The sequence below is a fragment of the Cyprinus carpio genome, chromosome A9 (genome assembly GCF_018340385.1).
Source record: "Cyprinus carpio isolate SPL01 chromosome A9, ASM1834038v1, whole genome shotgun sequence".
NCBI lineage: Eukaryota > Metazoa > Chordata > Actinopteri > Cypriniformes > Cyprinidae > Cyprinus > Cyprinus carpio.
Genome location: NC_056580.1, coordinates 26541573 through 26565849, shown reverse-complemented (window position 1 = coordinate 26565849; position 24277 = coordinate 26541573). Strand labels below are relative to the sequence as shown.

Below are 24277 nucleotides of genomic sequence, written 5' to 3'. Positions count from 1 at the left end.
AACAACAATAATAATAGTTATTATTATTATTATTATTGTTGTTGTTGTTGTTGTTGTTGTTGTTGGTTGTTGTTGTTGTTGTTGTTGTTGTTGTTGTTGGTGGTGGTGGTGTTATTACTAAACTATTACTACTGCTTCTATAACTACTATTTTTATCAGTATATATTTTAATTTCTTATTAAAAATGATTACTATATTATTACTATATTATTATTATTATTATTATTATTATTATTATTATTATTATTATTATTATTATTATATATTTACAAATTTTATATTTCATTTTTTGTATATTTTATATTATTATATTTCTAAATCTATAAATGATTATGATTATTATTATTATTATTATTATTATTATAGCAATGATCATTTTCCATAATAATAAAAATAGTAGTGATAGTTTATTATTTTAAATTATTATATATTTACTAATTTTATATTTAATTTTTATTATTTTTATTAATATTTTCTAATCCAATTATATGGAACAATATCTTAGTAATGAGTCAAGAAAGATTTATCAACACTTTCAGGGTTTTCCCAGATTCAGTCTGCCCTCAGACTTTATTCAATATTCTTTAGTGCCTGATCTGAAATCAGAAGTATTGCCTGGTGATTTATGTAGTTGAGAGGTGAGAATTATGTGCACTGGTTCAATGGAAGGTCAAGTTGAGTGAATTGCATTGTGGGATGTTTGCTGTGTGCTCTATTTACTGCAAATTTTGAAAAATGTAGGTCATGCGGCTAAAAAATGTGTTAAAATGAATGTCTCAAACGGTTTACTGTAAATTTGCCAGGATACCAAATCAAAAATCAAAAAATCATAGAAAATGAAACATTTCTCATCAAATTCGGAAACCTAATTATCTGAAGCTTTGCTGTCCTCATTAGCATAGTTTGATCATCATTAGAGTTAATGCAGACTGAGTAAACAAACAATATTTGGGGGATTTTTTTTAACCTTCAAGCAGCTTGTTTGTTTGTTCATTCTAGCTTTAACAAGCATGTCTTTTTGTCTATCTTCATTAAAAGAAAGATGGTCTCAGTAAGATACTGCTGTGTTCCAGTGAAGCTGAATCGTTTAATATACTTAGTTTAGCAATAAACTGCACTGACTTCCTAGACAAGATTCAATAATGGCTTGATTTGAGATATATTGAATGAAAGATCGGCTCAGCTATGATTTAGAAATATAATAGTGATTTGTCTTCATTAAAATGCTTATACGTCTCACATAATCAGGTGGAGAAGTACATCATCATTATTGTCAACTTCAGGTTTCTCTGCAACAGTTCCCAATTATCCAGTATCCAAATTATTTTCAAATGTAAACAGAAGTTTCTGTACAATGCAGGACAAAATAATTGGCCACCTGTTTTGTTATTGCTCATGCTGTAATTGTCTTTTTAATTATTTGTGTTTGGTCCATTTGACTGTGAAAATACACGTTTTATGTCAAATTGCTCCTCATATTTCCCTTGGTCCTCATTGTAAGAGAAAAGCCAGATTAATAATGCATGACAGGAAAGCTTTAATGCAACAACAATCGCACACGTTTGTGGAAATAGGACATGATGAAGCTGGATCTGTCCCAGCATTATCTGCCAGGAACAGTTACTCAGCTGAATGTCTCTCAGCTGAATGAAAAAGCCTGAAGAATGCAGTTTTCTCTCCCTTGTTGATGTATTTTAGGTTGAAAAAGTTGAAAACCTACTTTGAAATAACCATTTTTGTTTACCTGTTTGGATGGTGGTATTAGCGGGAGGGGCTTCCTTCTTCTAGAAAGTATTTGATTGGACAAAAAGGTTGTATTCACCTGTCAGGCAAGATGAGCCATCAAGTTTTTGCTCGGATTTCCAGAAGAGAAAAACTGTAAATTTTTAATGTGTACTTACATGTATGCTTAAAGTCAACTTTTTGGAGAGCATTAGCATTTAGATGACCCAAAACTATCCAACAAGGAATAAAAGCCACAAAGGTCCAGTGTTGATATCATGAGGTTTGCAAATATGCAGTTGGATACAATTGAACCATTTTCTATTTGACGTCACAGTAAGCAATACCATTCAAAATATTTTCTAATAATATATTTGAAAGATGTCTCTTATACTCACCAAGGCTGCATTTATTTGATTAAAAATACAGATAAACCAGTAATATTGTAAAATATTATTTCAATTTAAAATGTTTTATATTTGATTATATTTGAAAATGTAATTTATTCCTGTGTTGAAAACCTGAATTTTCAGCATCATTACTCCAGTCTTCAGTGTCACATGATCCTTCAGAAATCGTTCTAATATGCAGATTTGCTGCTCAGAAACATTTCTTATTATCAATGTTGAAAACACTTCATATTTTTGTGTAAACCTTGATCCATTTTATCAGGATTTTTAATGAATAGAAAGTTCAAAAGAACAGCATTTATTTGAAATAGAAATATTTTAAATATATTTACTCTTGATCAATTTAAAGGGATAGTTCACCCAAAAATGAAAATTATGTCATTAATGACTCACCCTCATGTCGTTCCAAACCCGTGAGACCTCCGTTCATCTTCGGAAAACAGTATAAGATATTTTAGATTTAGTCCGAGAGCTTTCTGTCCCTCCATTGAGAATGTATGTACGGTATACTGTCCACGTCCAGAAAAGGTAATAAAAACATCTTCAAAGTAGTCCATGTGACATCAGAGGGCCCGTTAGAATTTTTTGAAGCATCGAAAATACATTTTGGTCCTAAAATATCAAAAACTACGACTTTATTCAGCATTGACTTCTCTCCCGGGTCTGTTATGAGGGCGTTCACCTCACATCCGGTTCACGAACGAATCACACGATGTAACCGGATCTTCTTGAACCAGTTCACCAAATCGAACTGAATCGTTTGAAACGGTTCGCGTCAACAATAAGCATTAATCCACAAATGACTTAAGCTGTTAACTTTTTTAACATGGCTGACACTCCCTCTGAGTTCAAATAAACCAATATCCCGGAGTAATTCATTTACTCAAACAGTACACTGACTGAACTGAGCCAGATAACGAACGAAACATTGACTCATTCTCGAGTCAAGAACCGGTTGCATCGGTTTTCGGATCACCGGTAGTGATGGGAAGATTTCTGTTCTTCTCCGCGAACCGGTTCTTTCGGACAGTTTGATTCAATAAACCGGTTGCCGAAAACGGTTTCACCAGTTCTTTTTGCGCTCGACGTAATGACTACATTGGCGATGATTGCCCTTGATTCAAGCCTTCGGTTTACCCCGCGCTCATAACATTAGCACAGAATCAGTTCAGAATCAATCACCAAAAGAACCAGTTCAGTTCAGACGCGCTGTGTGTCAGTCTGAATCACGCATGCGCAGTATCATCAGCTCTTTGGTTCTCGAACCGGACGCATCCGACAGAAACTGTTCTTGATTCGAGAACGAGTCAATGTTTCGTTCGTTATCTGGCTCGGTTCAGTCAGTGTACTGTTTGAGTAAATGGATTACTCCGGGATATTGGTTTATTTGAACTCAGAGGGAGTGTCAGCCATGTTAAAAAAGTTAACAGCTTAAGTCATTTGTGGATTAATGCTTATTGTTGACGCGAACCGTTTCAAACGATTCAGTTCGATTTGGTGAACTGGTTCAAGAAGATCCAGTTACATCGAGTGAGTCGTTCACGAACCGGATATCACTAAACTGCAGTGTTGTGAACGCGCTCATAACAGACCCGGGAGAGAAGTCAATGCTGAATAAAGTCGTAGTTTTTGATATTTTTGGACCAAAATGTATTTTCGATGCTTCAAAAAATTCTAACGGACCCTCTGATGTCACATGGACTACTTTGAAGATGTTTTTATTACCTTTCTGGACGTGGACAGTATACCGTACATACATTCTCAATGGGAGGGACAGAAAGCTCTCGGACTAAATCTAAAATATCTTAAACTGTGTTCCGAAGATGAACGGAGGTCTCACGGGTTTGGAACGACATGAGGGTGAGTCATTAATGACATAATTTTCATTTTTGGGTGAACTATCCCTTTAATGTGTCTCTACTGAATAAAAGTGCACAAGTCTATTAAAAGAAGTCTTAATGATCCTAAACTTTTGAATGCTAACATATACACTCTCAGAACATAAGGTACAAATGCTGTTACTGGGGCGAGTCAAGTCTCTCATGTCAGTAGCAAGAGTTGACATGCTGGACCAATAGCTGGCGGGTGGAAAATCCAGAGCTGGGAGATGGAAAGAGGAAGATGCCCATCTCTGCTGAGTCCTCTTTTGGCCAGTTCGTACTGTCAGGTTTGAGTGAAGGGATAAAGTGAGGACTCAACTGTACAGAGAATTTTTATTAACAAAAATTAAAACAAAAACTACCCTGAGGGGGAAAACAGGCAGGCCAGGACAGGACAGGACAGGACAGGGCAGGGCAGGGCAAGACAGGACAGGAATTAACATGGATGAATTAAAGATAACATTAAAGCATGCAGCCAGTAAAAAACACAAGCTGCATGCAACAACAGACGACAACGAGAAAGCATGCGGCCGAACACGAAACGCACGCTACACAGAACACTACAACACGCACGGACAGAAGAGCGTACGACCCGAGTGAATTCGAATCCGCAACACTTGCACAACAAGACATGGACATGGAGCATGGGTGTTCAAACCCCGACATGAAACCGAAACTGAACAAGACATGAGTGCCGGGATCCAAACACCACGCTTCAACATGAAACAAGGAAACAGGGCACGCAGACGAGAGAGCATCTACCATGAAAACAAGACATGACAGCTCCATCACAAAACCACAAGTAAACTAGACTGAAGTGACAGACCTCGGTACCTTCTTTACCCCTAAAAGTTACATATTAGTACCTTTTAAATGGGTAACAGTCCCAAGCAACTTTTACACCTTTTTTCTGAGTATGTACTGTCATATAATATTACTCATACTCTGCTATAAGATAAATCCATCTCCAGGTACAGGTGCATGAGCTGCTGGCTAGAACATGAACAGACATGGAAACAGCTCTCAATTATTGTCCCAATGCATATATGTGGATCCCCTGTGCTCTGACAGGCATCCCATCATCGTCCCAGCCGTATCACTGTCCATCTGTCACCAGACTCATGCTCTGACTGGAGAAAATGGAGTAATTGTGTAGCTCAGAGCAGGTGTGCCATCCAGCACCTACATGCAGCCCGTGTCATGTTTTTGCTTTTAAATTAGCTCTCATTTGCTTTCTGTACTTTGCCTTTTGCTCTTTCCAGTCACTCTTGTTCTTTCTGTTCTTCTCTGATGCCTTCATCACAGTTCTGAGTTTCTACTTGCTGTCCGTTACCTTTCTCTTCCTATTTTCAACATCTTTTTATTAAGGTTCTTTTTCTCATGCAGCCAGGCTTTTGACTGTTAGCTTGAAATTCATTCAGGTCTGTTTGACAGACATTGATTTTGTTCCTTTGTGGCCTACTGTATAATGTGAGTAACTGTATTAAACATTTAAAAAGTTCTGGAGATGTCAAGTTCACAGCCATTAAAAAAAAAAAAAAAAAAAAAAAAAAAAAAAAAAACTGTGTCATGCCATCACAGAAAGATTATTGTATTATTTACAGAGTAGCAAAATGCAGAACATTTCAACTGAGGCATAAGAGACTTGAGGGCATTTCTTGGATATTTATAAAAGAGTACCGTGCTGCTTTTACTTCTTATGTAGGCCTGTTAGCAGCACTTACTTTATTTATGCTAACACATTTTCATCTGTGAATTCACTGTATTTTAATCATAACCACAGGTGGATTGTCTGTAAATTCACTTTTTAATTTGCATGAATTAGCCTAGAAGTGGAGCAAAACCGTGGAGAAAAAAAAAATCAATCAGCTGTAATATGTAGAACCCCAAGTCAAGGGTATCCAGACTTTTGACTGCAAAAGAACTTGTTTTGAAATTAATGAGTGTTAAAATGAGTCAGCAATATGGAATAAATGAGTATCGAGTTGAGTTTGTCAGATCAAGTCAAAATGACAATATAAAATGATGATACAAGTGATTGTCCAGATTTTAGATCTAGCTGTATTGTATTTATTGAATAAAGTTGTCTTTATATCAGTGCTGCAATGACTCATGCACACATCTCAGTGTTCAGAGCTATTAAGAGTTTAAATATTGATTGGTTTTGTTAAGTTGAGAGATTTAAGTATCGGAGTGTCTAATTACACTAATTGCAAATAGTCCACCGTGTTGGCAGATGCTATTTACATAAGGTGCGTGCCATGATCGATCGCGAATCTGTCGAGTCTGCCTTTTGCCAAACTCTTTCTTCTTTCTTTTTCCCATCACAAATCAGATCGGAAAGGTGTTTATTTTCAATAAAAATGACGTTAAAATAAAAAAATAAAAAAAAAAATTAGATAAGGTGCCTATTTAATAGTGTTTATCAGGTAGGTTTAAGAAGGGTTTTATTGTCCCAATATGCTGGCATCCATTTAAGAATTTTAATACATATAATAATTTACTCTCAATGTGTTATTATTGCATACTGTTTTCTAATGTACAATACAATTTTTTTGGACTAACAACATTTGACTATTATTTACACTTATTGCAAAGACAATACTATTGTTATTTGCACTTAGTGCAATTGATCTGTTCTGTTCTGTTAAGAAATTTAAATATTGTTTGATTTTGTTCTATCAAGAGATTGAAATATTATTCAGTTTTGTTCAAAGGAATAGTGAGCAACTCTCAAAAAAAATGAATGAAAATAAAATCAGATGTCTCAGTGAAAAGTTTGAAAAAGTCAGATGCATGGACAAATGCCGGGAGAAAGGAGATAAGGCATTTAGACGATGGTCAGTTTGTGAGAGTAAATAATTCTCAGAAAGCATCAATGAAGATATGATTTGTTGTCTTAAGTGAAAACTGGAAGGTCGTCAAAGAATCTGATGTGAGTTTAACATGTTTCAAACTTACTTTGGAGTCATTTAAGTGACAATGTTGAGACATATAACCTAGAGTATGGATTTAATATTAATTAGTAGCATCTCTGATTTCAGGCAGGATTGATGGTGGTACTTAGTGTGGTTGAAAATTGCTTGTATGTAAAGGTTTTGGTCATATTGCTTACTTTAATTGTAATTTAAGCAGGTGTGTGTTCATGCAAACTTTTGTTTCAATGCTAGTTTTACCTTCTCAAATGCTGTGGTTTCTGTAGTGCATTGGTAATTTGCAGTCATTTAGGCTGCATTATAGATTTGCATAAATATCTGCTTTTTCTTCTTTTTAAGGAGGAAGGAAATCTTCTCGAGAATAAATCTTGCATCTTTATTAGTCTTTTATGGCAGTGCAATCCACTAAACGACTTTCCTTGCACAGCCGTTTTACGTCCAAGTGCTTCTGTCTGTAGCGTATGTGATGCTGCCATCGTTGATGTGACATTCAGGCCCATTGTGTATTCCAGCTAGGAGCCTGTAAGCAGTTTAAGAGCTGATTTCATCTCGGTGGGGAATGTCTTCCTATCTCTGGCCTGTCACTTAGATACCACCGGAACGGTAAATATGATTAATCTACCTCCTTAATTACCCAGCAGTTCCATGCCACCAGTCATCAGCTTTCAGGAGCAATTAATATCTCTGCAATAACTCTCCATCTTAGCCAAGTTTGGAAAAGAATAAATATTTCACTCTTGTAATTCTTTGCTTGGTTAATATCTGTCACCATAGAGCCGTCGATGCTCAGACGGAGAGGCATAGCACTTAGGTTTTCAAAATGCATTTTCATCTGGCCCGGGTTTCTCTCTCAAAGATTGAAGGAAATTAAACCCATTCATCATTTCAAATGACAGTTTGTTTACAAATGAGTGCAGAGGATTTTATGAATGAGGACAGGGGTGTTAGAAACCAAAGACTCGTCTTCTGTTCGCTGATTGCGAGATGGTCAATGTGTCGTTCTATCTAGAGAAGAGGCTGTTATGGCGCTTTAATGTGCATGTATTCAGCGTCACAGGCGGAGATGTATTAATCAGGTTAAAACTGTTTCATTAGAGAAGATTCTATCTGACCTTTCTGCAACAAGAATCGCAGAGCTCTAATTTCCTGTGAAATAGCACGCATCAGTGAGTCTGACATTTACATTGACAGAAACCGAGAAACGCATACGGATGCCGAATACGTGGCGTTGAAATTAAGCTGTGTGCAAAAGTGAGACCCCAGAATCAGCCAAATTAGACTTAATGGGGAAGCGGATCATGAATACCATATTAATTAACACTAAAATATTGCTGTAGCTGCTGTTTGCTGCGCCGTCGCACCAAGCAGGATTAATAAGATTCGAGTAGAATCAACTAAATAAAGTCTTTAATGAGGTCATGAATATTAGATTTGCCAGCCGAATCAGATGTATTGTACTTTGTTTTGAACGAGGAGCCAATTAGAAGGATGCTGGACTCCATCATCATTGTAATCATCTGGAGGAGTGGTGGCTGTGTAGATGCGCTCATCATAATTTCATGCTGAAGAGATGGGAGGAACAAACAAGGCAAAGAGAAATGCATGATATGAGCAGAAACTAAAGGCCATGTCCTTGCTGCTTCGCTGCTCTGTCAGTCAGTGACTTCACAGCGTTTTTGCATGAAGGGACATTTTAATGAAACTGACAAAGCACCATTACATCATGTCTAATGATCTAGAACAAATTCAAGTGAGATAACCAAGTGAATATTTAAAGATCCAGTGACCTCAGAGTTTTGTGGCTTGCAGCACATGTCTCATAGCTTTAAAGCTATATAATTTGAGTATGTTAATTTTTATTAGGTATGTGCCTAATAAAGATTTTCTCCCTTGAGATGTTGTTTACAGGGTTGTACACTTTCTTGTCTAGAAAACTCCTTAAATTAGTATTTTAGTATTATTTATAATATAGCAGTATTTTTTATATTTTGAATTAGCTTTTATTTGTATACATTTAGTTTCATTTTAATATTAGTTCATTCAAATTGACTACTTAAAATTATGTGTTTTTGTCATTTTCATTGCTTATTTAAAACTCCATTTTAATTTGAAATCATTTTTATTTATTTTTAGTTATTTTAGTGCTTCAAATAGTACTTTATCTTTTCTAATTTTCATGTATGTTTTTATTTATTTATTTCATTATTGTTTTTCATTTTTAACCTAATGTTTATATTTTATTTTATTTAATATTTCAGTTTAGCTTTATTTTAATTAAGTTATAGTAATTTAGTACTTCAACTAGTACTGCAACAGTAGTTCAACAATTCTTTTTTATTTTTTATCTAATATTTATATTATCTTTCCTTTTAATATGTAATATTTCAGTTTAGCTTTAATAATTTTTTAGTCATAATACTACAACTATACTGCAACAGTACTAACATTTCTAATTTTCATGTAAGTTTTTATCTAATATGTATATTTCATTTTATTTCAACTTTATTTTAATGTATAGATGCGAGTAGCAAATCATTATTCACAGTTGTGATGGAAGCTGGACTATTTGTATTTTAGGAGTCTTAATTTAGAAATCTGGTGTTAAAGGGTTAGTTCACCCAAAAAGGAAAATTATGCTGCGTTTTACTCACCCCCGAGGCATCCTATGTGTATATGACTTTCTTCTTTCAGACGAATACAGTCAGAGTTATATTAAAAATTGTCTTTGATCTTTAAACTCTATCATTGCAGTCAGAGGGTGCTGCATTACTTCAATCCAAAAGAAGTGAAATAAAAAGCGCCCATCCATAAAAAAAGTGTCTCACATGGCTCCTGGGGGTGAACAAAGGCCTCCTGTAGCGAATTGATGCGTTTTTGTAAGAAAAATATCCATATTCAAAATGTAATCACTTTAATCCAGTTTGCGGCAACAGTTGTACACAGAAGCAGCTCTGGGAGGATGACGTATGAGGTCAGCATTGCGCATGCGCCAGTGAGTCTCGTGAAAACCAACGTTTGTTTACAGGATCAAAATAAGCAAAGTTTTCTTACTTTAGCAAAGGAAAACCAGTCTCCTCTTGGCTTATATTGAAATCCTCTGACATTCTTCTTTACAAATCCTTGTTTTGTACTTCTAATTATTGACCGTTGTTTTGTTTTGATCTCTCCACTGCATTTCTGCGTGCGTCAGTTCTGAGCGGCGCACGCGCAAAGCCGACCTCATACCTAATTCCCCCAGAACAGCTTCCTTTCACAACAGTGAGTGCAAGCTAGATTCAAGTGATTATTACGTTTTGAATATGGATATGGATATCGAGCATCGAGTCGCTACAGGAAGCCTTTGTTCACCCCCCAGAGCCATGTGAGACACTTTTTTTATGGAAGGGCATTTTTTAGTTTTTATTTCACTTCTTTTGGACTGAAGCAATACAACACCCACTGACTGTAATGATAGAGCTTGAAAGGTCAAAGACAATTTTTAATATAACTCCGACTGGATTCTTCTGAAAGAAGAAAGTCATATACACCTAGGATGCCTTGGGGCTGAGTAAAACGCAGCCTTATTTTCATTTTTGGGTGAACTAACCCTTTAAGTTAGCAAAAACACTGTTTTAATGTGAAAAATAAGATTTATAAATAAAATGGACTTGTTGTTGGGTGTGTTGTCTGAGGCTGAGACTGTGTGACAGAATTTGGACATGTCTTGATAGCTTCCTACATCCAGAGACTGTCATCTTAAAAGTTGTAGTGATGTGGAGTTATTATGAAACGGACATCAGCCCTTTATGGAGGATGTTAGAGAGCATATGAAATGCTTTTCCCTGTATGGCTCTCACTCGTGTCCCTTTAAAACGTGCCGCCTTGCCTTTCTCAGAGCTGTCCGCATCTGTCAATGCATCTCCACTGCTCTCAGACAGGTCACAGTGGACCTTCCAAACAAAGCAGCCCTAATAATCAATTGTTCCAGTCACAGAACCTGACAGATTCATAAAGGAATGCAACCATTCATCTCTCATCCATCCTCCTTGTGTCATCTCCTCACCCGCTCCATCGCCTTCGCCCTGTCTTCATTCTTTCTGCCTGACATTGTTTCCTTTCACTCTTTGGCTTTTGATTATTGCTTGTTAGAGGCCGTAGCATCTACAACCGTATGGCAGAAAGTCGTAAAATTTGGCACAGAGATATAGGAGGGTTTGGGCTTCAATCTTTGAAATAGAGGCCGCTTAAACCCTCTAGCGCCATCAACAGGTTAAAGTTGCATTTGCACTTGCATTTCAACTCGTAACTTTTGAACCAATGTAATTGTTTTTCCACTGATTATTTGGCTCACGGAAGTCCTTTTCATCATCACCAAACAATTTCTTAACCAAAATGTGTAGCAATGATCTTCAGAACAAACCTGATTTTTTTTTTTTTTTTTTTTTTTTTTTATGTTTATGAGAAATGCCTTGCAAATGTAATGGTGATGGCAGTAAACATTTTAATGTGTGAAAACGAAACTTGGCTTAAGTTGAAAAGAGGTTCTTTAGATTATTCAAATGTTCTTAATAAAAAATGGTTATTTTAATAACTGATCACTGAAAGGTTATTTGGGGAACCAAAATGGTTCCTTATTTTTAAGAGTGTTGCCAAAAAAACAAAACTAAATCCAAAAATTACATTTTGTTATTTAAATTTGGGTAATTTAACACTGTATGCTGTTCACAGGTTGTCATGTGCACAGGCGATAAACTGAACCAGTTGTAGTAAAGTTCAAAAAGCCGCCCAATGATATTTCACCTGAACAAATTTTACATATTGCTACTTTAGCATTATTTTTGGTCACATTGAAATGCACTTACACCTCTAACATTCTTCCTTTTTTAAGATTATCCATGTTGTTTTGAATAAATCAGATGCTGACACAGTCAAAACACAACATTAGAAAACGGTTTCAGTCCTACAAATTGCTTTTGTCCGAAAACCAAAAATGTATTTTATTTTATTTAGTATTATTTATTTACTTTTATTTTTTGCTGTTTCGGGCAAAGATTTTAGGTTTCATGAGTGTTTTCAGTGAGTTTGATTCATGTTTTGATCATTAATTTTATGATGCATTGCTGCAGTTTATATTCAAATATTTTCACCTCTAGAATGTTAATTTTTGTCAGATGTAAATGTTATTAAAATGAGCTCATAACCTTTAAAGGTCTAATCCTAAAATCATAGTTCTGCTTATGCTACTTTGGACGTTGGTTAAATTAAAACATCTCTGCTGCTGCTGCTACCGCTCGGTCCCGTAATTGCTGCTCGCAGCTATATTTTTCTCTTCCTTTTCTCAGCTCCTCTCTAATCACCTCTTGTCTTCTTTCCACAGATGGTTGGAGAAGGGAGGAGAGCCTATGGTTCAATAGGTCATATCTGAGGTACGATATGGCGGTATGCCTCTGAAAAAGGTTGGATTGCTGTTGATTGCTGCTCTCTGACAGAGTGCAAAGTTGTTCTGTGAGAGAAAACAAACTCTAGTTGGCTTCTATGCTGTAAACTCTCACGTAAAACCTTTTTGTAAAGTAGTTTTGGTTTATAGTGCCTTTCTTTGTGCTGTTTATATGACATATAGCAATCAAAAAATATGGCCCCTTTAAATGCAGTTTTTATAGAAGTGAGCACTTTGAAATTTGACCTTCAGATGTAGTTTTGTGATGCCTCGTACGTTTTCTCTTGTGTTTTGTAGCAAGTGCACTGAGATACAGGAATTAATTCAAAGGCCCTTTGAGTTTTCCACCATAAATTGAAGTTATTGCCTCAGGGCAGTGGTCAAAATTACTCCCTCTGCAAATTATTTATATTTTGAAATAAGACAAGGTTGCAGACTAGTGCCTGATTAGCATAATTCAGGGCTAATCACACATATAGCAATATGCAGCAACCAGAAGTCATTTATTTTCATTGAGAGTTGGCAAGTTTTGCCAATGTTAGCGATGTTGGTATGTTCAGCTACAAAAGTTGAGGAAAGTCTTGCTTTATGCAAATTAGAAGTGATGCAGCGACTGCCAGTAGGAGTTAAGACATTGATACTGTATGAATAGCATTCTGAGTGAGTTTCATTCATGTATTAATTTTGTTCATGATGCATTACACACGTCTGCAGTTTATATTCAAACATTTTCACTGCAGAATGCTACATTTTATTGCTGAGAAAACTCTAAATCCTTGTTGAATTTGAAAGAAATGCTATTTTAACTGCTAGTACTTTTTTAAAAGCTGTGGCGTGTTGAGTGCAAGTTCCAATCAACAATACAAACAGTGATATGGGCGTGTCCAGTGATAAAAGTTGAGAAAAGTGTTACTGCATGCTAATGAGCCACAATGTGCCGACTACCAATAGGAATGAAGACATTGATACTGTAGGAAATGCATTCTGAGTGAGCTGGATTATGCATGGTGCACTTCTGCAGTTTATATTCAGAATGTTGATATTATTGCTGATTCATTGTCAAATTAGAAAGGTATGCTATGTTAACAGCATGTCTTAACAAAGCAAACATTTTCAAAAGCTATGGCAACTTGAGTGGTGCACTAATGATGTTAGTATGTGTTACTATGTGTGAATGCCCCATCAGCAAGAGTATCAGCAAAATTAGAGGTTCATGTATTTTGATCTTCATTCAAATGAGCGTTAGATTAGAGATTTGAGGGATCATACTAAATGTGGCTGTGTGGGATCATAAAGTTGTAATATATCAGGGCATATGTGATTTGGCTGTGTGTGTGTGTGTGTCGGCACATTTTTATGCTGTGCTTCCACTAAGGAGCAATTAGCATTCATTAAACCGTCAGCCACACTTTAAGCGTCTCACTGGGGGTGTGCTCTCATTTCACCATTTGATTTTCCTTTGTCTACAAATAGAACAGCACAAAGAGGACTCTGTGGCTTGGAGGCGCAGTCTGTCAGCTGGGAGTTTGGTGAAACCACTGGGCGAACTAGTTGTGCTCATTAAAAGCCTTTGGCTTTTTGTCAATTGGTGAACTTTTGTTTGGATGTGGGGCTGTTGTAAGCAATGCCAAATATTGCATACAGGCATATGTTTCAAGTAAACACGCATAGGTTAATGTTTTGCGTGCTGAAATGTGCCTGTCAAATGTTTTGTTTTCTAGTAAACCTAGTCATTTCTGCTAATGTGAGGTTACTGCAAAAGATATTGACATCAAAATTTAAAGATGATGTGTGTAATTTCTGTGCCACTAGCAGAATCAAACAGAATTGCAAATGTAATGCAAACTCTTTCTAACAGTTGCCTTGACTAGCCTAAAAGAGATGTTCGAGCCAGTGCTTATATATGAAAAATCTGAGAATGGAATACTGGTTTTCGAATTACTGAATTACCTGTATGCATATTGCATAATGCAGCAATATATGTTTCACACAATAGTATGCTACATTTTTGTCATATGACCTCATCACATTGTATTTAAATTTTGTGTAAAAATCTTTTTTTACCAATCCAAAAAATGAATGAAAAATTTGTGATAAATTGATAATAGTCGAGTTAAGTGCATTGCATTTTGGGATGCAGTTTTGCATGCAGCATGCTCTGTTGTATAGTATACATCTTGGCAAATTTTGCAGGACTTTTGTGTATTCTGTTCATGCAGAAAATGTTACAACCCAGGCTCACCGGAAAAACATGCCTGTGGCAACATTTCTGCAAAATTATGCTGCTTCTTGCATATTTTGCAATAGTTTTAAAGTGAAATATCTAGTGATTGGCACTAAAACAAATGAACTTGAATCTGAAAATGTTTTATGTTGGTTTTTGTACATATCAGAACAGATTCAGAGAAATGTAGCATTCCATCACTTGCTCATCAATGGATGCTCTGCAGTGAATGGGTGCCGTCAGAATGAGAGTCCAAAGAGCTGATAAAAACATCACAATAATCCACACCACTCCAGTCCATCAGTTAATGTTGTGTGGAGCAAAAAGCTGCATGTTTGTAAGAAATAAATCCATCAAGACATTTTAAAACTATTGTTTACGGCTAAAATGCCTAAAATATCCCTGGCTAAGAGTCATCTTGCTTTCTCCAGTGAAAAAGTTGTCTCATCTGAATCAGGAGAAATATGCACAGATCAATTACTGTATACAAGCAAAAATAGTCCAAAACGGTTCTAAACAAACATGTCAGTGGATTTTAATGTGAGAGGACAAGAGGGGTTGACTTTTTTTACACTGGAGGAAGCGTCATTATGGATTATAGACTCTATTTTGGTCAGAAGTTTAGTTTATTTCATTTATTTGACAGGGACCATGCACAACAACACAAGCTGTGATAGTTTGCCATGATGGATTTGTTATTTACAAACACATAGCTTTATACAAGACAATAACTGATAGACTAGATTACATGTGGATTATTGTGATGTTTTTATCCGCTGTTTGGACTCTTATTTTGACGGCACCCATTCACTGTACAGGATCATTTTGAATGATAAAACAAAGACAATAAACACTCGTCTGTGACAATGTTGGCCTATAGTTTATCTGTTATTTAAGCCATCTCTGGTATTTTCATAATAATTAAGTATATTTATAACCCATAGCTTTTTTTTTTTTACAGTATAGAATATATTTTCTGCCTCATTTTGTGCCAAAAATCCACATCAAATCACAAAAGGAAGCATTTGACTGGTGTTGTGGAGTAAAAACGTTATAATGTTCTCTATTGTTTAATGTAGTTAACTAACGGTAGGCTATCTGCTGCCATCGGAGCAAGATGTGTTGGATTTTTATTATCAGAGGTTTCCGACTTGTGTTCACGTGAGTTTTCTCAGTCGTTAAATTATTTTTATGATTATTCTGTCACCACATGAATGCAGTATAATTTAACTAGCAATCACGTGTAGTGATCATCTTTTATATGTCCATTTTGGAGCACTGAAGTGCAAATATTCCAGTCGAACAGTGCAGGCATTTAGGTGGCGCCGAATTGCGGCACCGAAGTCTGCGTTCTGATTCGGTTCAGTACATACCGGTTATAAAGGTACCCTACTCTTAATTATAATTTGTGTAAAAAGAATAAAAATTGCCACTAGTGTTCATTTCAACTGGAAATTGCTGTGAATTGTATGTATAGGTATGTTTTTAATTATTGAGCCTGGGTTGAAATAGTATGCACAGTATGCATAAAAGTAGCATTTAAGTACACTATTCTAAATATGTCCTATCAGTTAACAGATTGCACTCCCATTTTGTATGTATTACTACTACTACTAGATAATTTATACCCTTCACCTTTAAATGAGCTTAGAGGCTTCCTCTTTGTGTCTGTGCTGTAGAGATATAGGAAGCACTTTTCTCATATTGATCGTGTTCAGTGCTTCTCCAGTGCGTCTCCTCTGTGTCACTGCTGTCTCTGTCTCCTGGCTGGATTGTGACGTTTGATAGGTTAAAGGAAAGTCTCATTTCCTGGCTGGCCTGTCATTAGCTTGCTGCTCCATATTGCAGGGTTTTTGTGCTGTAGAGGTTACGTAGACCTCCTTCAGGACTAATAGTTTTGACAAATTTGATCTCTTTGAATGAAGCGATATCCATTTGAAAAGGTACAGTGCCATTTCCTGGAATCAAGGTGATTTACAGTGTATCAAAGGACAAATAACCTTAATCCCGTTCATGTTTTCAAAGTAAAGAGAGCAAAGAACACATGCATTCCACATGTAGACATACAACACCATAATGATCTTCTTTTCAGAAACTTTACTAAGTACACAGTGATGGCCGTCCTGTTACACTCTCAAGAGGCTGATTTGTACCACAGTAAGAGCCTTCATCAGAGACTTCATCTTCAGAGCTGATAAAAGAAAAAGAAAAAATTCTCTCATTGCATGGAGAAACTAAGAAATAAAAGTGTAACAAGCCTGCTGATTAGATTCTGCTATTTTCACAAACAAGTTGTGATACCTGTAATGATTTTACATTACATTAATGCAATTAGCAGACGCTTTTATCCTTGCCTTAGCCTTGTTTAACGGTGATTTAACGGTGACCATCTAATTGAACTTGAACAGTTGTACAGTACATTTGTACATCTATAGTTTGAGTTTTTCTTCAACAAATCTTAACCTCTTATTGGTGCCATATTCATGTTTTATAATTATAAGTAAAATGATAGCATTTTGTTTCTCCACATCTGTTATTTTAGTATTTTGTTCATATTTTGAATAAGGTTTCATTTTTTTATATTTTCAGTTTTCATTTAATTTTACTTCAAGTTTTGGTAATTTTTTCATGTGCTTTTGTAATTTTATTATTTTTTGTTGTTTAGCTTCAATTAATTTTTTTTTTTTTCAGTTAGTTTAAGTAATTTTAGTACTTTTAACTTAAAATGCTATAGTTTATATCAGTTAGTTGTCAAGGCAATATTGATATTTTTAAAGGTTTAAGTACTTCATCTAATATTTATATTTTATTATATTCCAGCTTAATTTCAATTACCAAAAGCGATTTTTAATATTTTTAGTTCTAGTTAACGTTATATGTATATATACATACAGTATATATATATATATAGAGAGAGAGATTTTATTTAACTTAGTTTAACTAAAATAACTACGATTAAAACTGAAACAAAATAATAATAAAAACTATATAGACATTAAAAAAAACTTTTAAAAAAACAACAACTCAACAAACAACTCAAAGACTAAAACTTTACAATTAAAATTAAAACATAAAATACAAAAATAAAAACTAATTACAAATATTAACATTTTCTGTTGATTTTTATGCAGAGCTGACAGAAAAAAAAAGATCATGCTATCACTCTCAGATAAAAGGTACAAAAGCTGTCACTGGGGCGGTACCTTTTCAAAAGGCACATCTTTGTACCTTAACAGTCCATATTAGTACCTTAAAGGTACATATTAGGACCTACAGTGTGCATATTAGTATCTAAAAGGTACAAAAGTGTACCTTTTAAAAAGGTACTGCTCCAGTGACAGCTTTTGTACCTTTTTTTCTGAGAGTGACTGGCTGTCATGACAACAACAAAGTTGAAGGTTTGATGCAGCATTTCATTTATACAGAATCACATAAAATTTCTGCTCTGTTCAAATCTAATTCTGAGTTGATTTTTTTCAGCACTGCATGGTACTGGACATTGCCAGTAGCCTTTGGGGACTGTTTTGACTTTTAAGGATTTATGATTTCTAACGTTTACAAGGCATTGTGGCTGTAACCCTAAACATTATATATATATATATATATATATATATATATATATATATATATATATATATATATATATATATATATGTATATATATATGAAATGAGATAAGATGAACACTATATATTGATATGCATTTGATTAAAATATTTTTGCAATCTATGAGAATGTAAAAGATATATCTTCCATATCTGTGAAAGCATAATAAAGGTTGAAAGCTGCATGTCTGATCTGTAGCTTTGTCAATTATTCTCTCTTCATCCTTTGTTTTGTGGCAAACTGACTAGTGTGTATAAATGAAGTGTGGGTTGTGTGTGGGCGTGTGTTAGGTGAGAAGAAGTTGCAATCAGTTATGCAATGAAGCATGAAGGCAGGTGTGTGGAGGCGTGGATTGTGTATAAATTACGAACTCATCATGGCTTGTATGTTGTGTGAGCTTTTACAATGACTGTGGTGCTGCTTTATGGCTAGTGATTTTCCTTTCACACATGCTTTGCTTCTCTGTGGAGATTAACAGCTTCTTAGTAGCCTTCTCCTCATCCCTGAATCCAATAATCAATATTCCAGATCAATTGGATGTAAATTAAAGTAGGTAATTAAAGAAATGTTGTGTGGTCCTGGCAAAGAGAATGTAAGATTCAAGTTGGCCAAATTGAGATCTACACTCTTAATAATAAAGGTTCTTATTGTAATTGATAGTTCGATAATCTTTAACATCCTTGGAACCTTTTCAATGCAAAAAAAGATACTTAAGAGTGGAAAAAGATTTTTTAAATGTTCTTCACACTAAGAACGGTTCTTTTAAGAACTGATCACTGAAAGGTTTTTTTTTTTTTTTCGGAACCAAAAATCATTCTTCTATGGCATCGCTGCAGAAACACAGTTTGAAACCTTTATTTTTAAGACTTACTAATATTGTGCAGTATATACTGTAAAATCACTAGTGCTGGGTGATAAAGGATATCATATTAAGATCACAGTAAAAGTCATATATTATGATGATAAGCTTTGGACATTTGTACTCAATATGGATTTAACAGCCTATCACACAAAAGACATACAGTCATGGCCAAGAATATCAGCACCCTTGGTAAATATGATCAAAGAAGGCTGTGAAAAATAATCTCCATTGTTAATCCTTTTAATCTTTTATTTTAAAAATTCTCACCTTTCATTGGATAATAAGAATTTAAAATGGGTGGAAATATCATTATGAAATAAATGTTTTCCTCTAATACACATTGGTCACAATTAATGGCACCCTTTTATTCAATACTTTTTTAAACCTTTATTTGCCAGTGTAACAGCTCTAAATTTTCTCCTATAATGCCTGATGAGGTTAGAGAACACCAGACAAGAGATCAGAGACCATTCCTTCATCCAGAATCACTCCAGACCCTTCAGATTCCCAGCTCCATGTTAGTGCTTCTTCTCTTCAGTTCACTCCTCTCATGTTCCGTAGGGTTCAGGTCAGAGAACTGGAATGGCTATAGCAGAAGCTTGGTTTGAGCTCAGTGACCCATTTCTGTGTTGTTTTTGAGGTTTGTGTTTGGGTTCTTGTACGGTTGGAAGATCCAAACGTGGCCCATTATAAGATTTCTAAGAGAGTCAGTCACTTATTGATTTTTTATCTGTTGGTATTTGATAGAATCCATGATGCCATGTATCTAAACAAGATGTCCAGGACCTCCAGCAGAAATATAGGCCCACGACATCAAAAATACAGCAGTATATTTCATTGTACACATGGGGTACTTTTTTTCTCTGTGTTTACCAAACCCATCTTGAGTGTTTGCTGCTAAAAAGCTCATTTTTTAGTTTCTTCTGATCATAGAAGCCAGTCCCATTAAAAATGTCAGTCATGTCTGATAACTGAATATGCTTTAGATTGTTTTTGGATGAGCTGGGAGAATTTTTCTTAAAACCCTCCCAAACAACATGAAGTGAATTTTTTTTTTGTTTGTTTGTTAGGTTTTCTGACCCCGAGACTATTTTCTGCAATTCTCCAGCTGTGATCCTTGTAGAGTCTTTAGCCACTCAAACTCTCCTTTTCACCATGCATTAGGACAATATAGACACACATCCTCTTCCAGGCAGTTTCATAACATTTTCTGTTGGTTGGAAATTCTTAATTATTGCCCTGATGGTGGAAATGGGAATTTTCACTGCTCTAGCACTTTTCTTAAAGCCACTTCACTAATTTGTGAAGCTCAATTATCTTGCTGCACATCAGAAATATATTCTTTGGTTTTTCTCATTGTAATGGATGATTAAGGGGATTTGGGCTTTTTTTCCCTCCTGTTTATATTTCTGTGAAACAGGAGGCCATGGCTGGATAATTTCATATTCATAATCACCCTGGAGTGCTTAAAATTGTGAATATGAATGGGAATATACTTCAGAGATATTTTACTCATAAGAATTTCTAGGGATGCCAATAATTGTGTCCAACATGTATTTAGTAAAACATTTATTTCATAATGATATTTCTCCCCATTTTAAATTCTTATTATCCAATGAAAGGTTCGATTTTTGTGATTTTGTTAAATAAAAGATTAAAAGGATTAACAATGCAGATTAATTTTCACAGCCTTCTTTGATCATATTTACCAAGGGTGCCGATATTTTTGGCCATGACTGTACACAACAGCAGCCAGTCAGTGTATGTTGATAATAAGTCTGCATGTCTCTGTTCACCTGAATAGTTTCATCTGCTACACAAATTCAAACACACATGATGCTCCTGGTGTTTTCAGTGTCTGTCATCTCTATATATGAGGTAATGAATTCCAGAGCTGATCTGAGAGTCACTTCATGAGCTTTTCACACTGAATCTCAAAGATCTTCACCAAAATAAAAGTTTGCTTTGACTTGAAGAAATTATGACAGAAATATATTACTCTTGTATATATTTATATACTATTGTAAATCTATTACTGTTGTAATAATAATAATAATAATTTCTAATACAACCAGGTTATTTTTCCATCTGTTTTAATTTATACAGTTCTGTTGTGCAGCTGTTGTGCTTTTTGAAAAACAAACAAACAAATAAATAGAAATGTATTGTTGTAAATTAATTGGTATATTTTCATTTGATTTTGTCACGTGACGTCTTTATGTGAGTTGTATTGCCATCCAAATAATTTGCAATTAAATTATTGAATAATTATTATAGGTTATTTTTCAGGTTTTATTTTGATTTGATTTGATTTTGTGTGAAAATGGCTTAAAAACAGTACTTTTTACTTCGAAAGTACTAGTGAAATTTTTGCAGTGGTGTGAGAGAGATAAGAGAATAACATAAGGGCATTTTCTTCAACAATATTGATATAAAAAAATCTGTATTTTGATGGCCACTGTTAAATGTTAAAAATCACATCATTGTAAACGCCTCATGTTTATTGATGTTCTTACCAGGGAGTGGCATTACATTTCTATTAAACTTAAAGTAAATATTGGGTTATGTAGCAATTAGGGCTGTCAGTAGATTTTTAATCATACTAATTATATGCTGATTAATCTAATCAAATGAATAAATGCAGAGAAAGTCAACCAAATGCCCCCAATATAACAAACAAGAGACATTTGATTATAATACTTTATAAGGTCGAATGCGTTGCATTATAGTTAGTCTTTTGGGTATTCTAAGCATACAGAAATGTAAATACTATAAGCATACTATATACTGCAGAACATGTGGTATAGTATTCTGCGTATACTTTATATGCCTTGGTGTAGTGCAGGAGAAATAACAAGATCATACATATTAAACTGGTTAGAAGACAGATGTAAGATCAGTTTTTCTCCATTCATATCCTAAAAGTAAAGATTATGTGGACTTTCACAGGATTTCATTTTAGGCTCACATTTCTGTCTGTCTGTACTGAATTTGCTCTTTTTGTAGTATAAAATTCCACTGACATAAACTGCAAAATGTGTTATGAATGTCTCTGGGATTTCTAAAACCCTAAACGGCTCTATAAATGTAGTCAGTAGAGTGACTTTGCAGAGCAGTTGCCCTTGAAGTCAGATTGCATTTAGCAGGGATGCAGAAAGAGCAGTTAGCAACATTCGAGAAGTTCAATGATTGATAAACAATGCAGCGCTGACCTCTCGATCTCTGTAGTGAAGTGGGTGGTTTGACCGAAATCACCGGTAATGGTAAATATCACAACAGTGCTTTATGTATTCAATAACCATGTGAAAAGCCTGTGTTTGGATGTTTTAGTAAATCAAATAGGCTACTTGCCGATGTAAAGTACTTCATCTCATCTGATTATTTCCTCTTTTCATTTGGTGCACAAAACAAAAGATGAGATTATTTATATTAAATGAATAAAAATGAGCATGAACATTATGAACTGGAGTCTGGCATCAGTGCATAAAAATAGGTTGGCATTTTGAATTACTTGAGGTGAAAAAAAAAGAAAACAGTAAAACGGATATTACAACATGGATAGTTCTGACTCAAAATGCTGAGCTGTGTTTTACAGTGAAATCAATTTTCAATTTAAAGAACTTTATTGGCATGATTGTGTTTACATATAATACAAAAAGAAAATTGTAACAATAAACACTACCCTTCAAAAGTTTGGAGTTAGTATTTTTTTCTTTCTTTTTTGAAAGAAATTAATACTTTTATTCAGCAAGGATGTGTTAAACTGATAAAAAAAGTAATAGTAAATAAAAATTGTTAGAAAAGATTTCTATTTTAAATAAATGTTCTTTTTAAAGGGGTCATACGATGCTTTTTTAAGATCATTATTTTGTGTATTTTGTGTAATAGAATATGTTGACATGCTTTAATGTTCAAAAAAACATTATTTTTCAAATACTGTACATTATTGTAGGTCCTCTATGCCCCGCCTCTCTCAAACGTGTCGTTTTAAAAGAGACTTCTTTTAAAAATTTTTTTAATATTATTGATCATAAGATTTTTATTTTAAGTGAATTTAAGATCTTGATTATATACTTTTGAATGGTGTGTACATATACATGTTCAAATGGCGGACCGCAGTCTGATTGTATATATATATATATATGTTCATATTTCCCAGTCCTAGTTTGAGGTTATGTAATTGTGGACACAGCTGAGCCGATTCGAAGAAGAGGTGAACGTTTGATCTTGCAAAAACAGAGCAGTGCTGGGGAAATTCAGCCTCAGCACCTGGAGTAGTTATAAATAGCTTGAAAAAAATTATTATAACCTTCATGGAACTGCTGCATTACTCCGGATCTATCCTACACTAAATTATTTTGCATTTCAGACGCTTCCTTGCAAAGCAAATATGTAATTTATAGATGGAACAAATCGCTACCTTTCAGACTATGCCTTTTCCTGACAGCTTTGTAGATGCAGTTCTGTTGGATGTAGTTTCCAGGGAGGTTAGGCAACAGAAAGAGAGAGATGTATTTACATTAGTGTGCTGTCGCTTTGAATTTACGGTTGCAGAAATGTTGTGTGTATTTCTCTCAGGCATAGAGGCAGTATGTTTATGCCTTTATGACTGACAAATAACCACACGGCTAAAGAATCATTGTTTAAGCTTCCGATTATAGAGATTTCAAATTGAGTTGCAATGGTAGAAAAATAAACAAAATGTCAAAAAAGACTGCAGCTCTCAAATCCAGCAGATTTGGCAGGTATGTGTTTATTGTTGTGTTTATGGTTGTGTTTTCTATTTGAGTATATTGTAAAATATAGTTTATTTCTGCAATGCAAAGCTGAATTTTCAGCATCATTACTCCAGTCTTCAGTCACATGATCCTTTAGATTAAATAATTATAATAAATTTTGTTTTTCAATATATTTTTATTTTTATTAGCAATGTTGAAAACAGTTGTGCTGCTTCACTGGAGAAAATTCAGCTTTGCATCAAAGGAATAAATTTGAATACATTTTAAAACATTCAAATAGAAAACTACGGAGCCCCGCACATGACATGCAAGAAAAATAAATAAATTGTGCGCACGATTTACTCATTCGTTCCCTCAATGTACTAAAACGTGCACACAATTACTATTGTGTTCCCTCGATTTGCTAAATCGTGCGCACAATTTATAAATTGAGTGAACGGAATAGTAAATCGAGGGAACGCAATAGTAATCGTGTGCACGTT

General features: G+C 34.7%; 1 protein-coding gene across 6 annotated transcripts in view; it reads left to right on the top strand.

Moving 5' to 3' along the window:
• Window positions 1-24277, top strand: part of LOC109047680 (beta-1,3-galactosyltransferase 1-like) — a 151887-nt gene that overhangs the window by 58447 nt on the left and 69163 nt on the right. For 5 of the 6 annotated variants that reach the window (XM_042764293.1, XM_042764294.1, XM_042764295.1 and 2 more), the window contains exon 2: window positions 12305-12353. The gene's annotated coding sequence lies outside the window, so the exon portion shown is untranslated. Of the gene's footprint in view, window positions 1-7534; window positions 7552-12304; window positions 12354-24277 lie in introns of those variants that run through there. The other variant, XM_042764297.1, reaches the window with a different exon arrangement.